The following is a 582-nucleotide window of genomic DNA, read 5'->3' on the forward strand; positions in this document are numbered from 1 at the left end:
ACTCTTTCCTGTTGTTCTCCATGAGTTGTAGAGCTTGGAAATAGCTGTTCATGAGGGTCTCAGGAAATGGTAATACAAAGAAATTGTCATTAAGTTTCCAAAGGATGTGATACTTACTTCTAGGTGTCACCTCAGTTGTGTGACGTTGTAACACATAATTGAAATGTTTGAATTATTTAAAAGGAACTTGAAAATATCCTGGATGGTACTGAATTACAAGCATTAAATAATGAAATAAATAAAATAACTGAACTCATGTTACACCATCAGGTTCAGTACATTTAAAAAGAGGAGAGAAGGAGAGATCCAATTTATGTCTCAGAGCTTTATTTATTTATTTTTAATAGGGTGTTATCACAGGGGAAAGTAAACAACGAAAATTGTGAAAGTGTGAGTCTGAAAAGTTTTTAACCTAGGAAAGAGAAGGCAAAGCCAGCTTCTGAATACCACAGGTTATGTTAAATTTCCGAAGCTAAGCTTACTGAGCCTTTTTGCTTATTGAGAGCTCTGAGACTTCTAGATCAGTTACTACATCTGAAAAATCACAAAGCAGAGTTTTTCCTGCCTGCTAAGTCGGGTAGC

The 582-nt window shown here is 35.4% G+C and overlaps 1 protein-coding gene across 7 annotated transcripts in view; it reads left to right on the forward strand.

Moving 5' to 3' along the window:
• WDFY3 (WD repeat and FYVE domain containing 3) overlaps positions 1–582 on the forward strand; it is a 141,774-nt gene that overhangs the window by 67,762 nt on the left and 73,430 nt on the right. The window lies entirely within an intron of this gene.

The sequence above is a fragment of the Egretta garzetta genome, unplaced genomic scaffold, assembly GCF_000687185.1.
Source record: "Egretta garzetta isolate BGI_Z169 unplaced genomic scaffold, ASM68718v1 scaffold615, whole genome shotgun sequence".
Taxonomy (NCBI): Eukaryota; Metazoa; Chordata; class Aves; order Pelecaniformes; family Ardeidae; genus Egretta; species Egretta garzetta.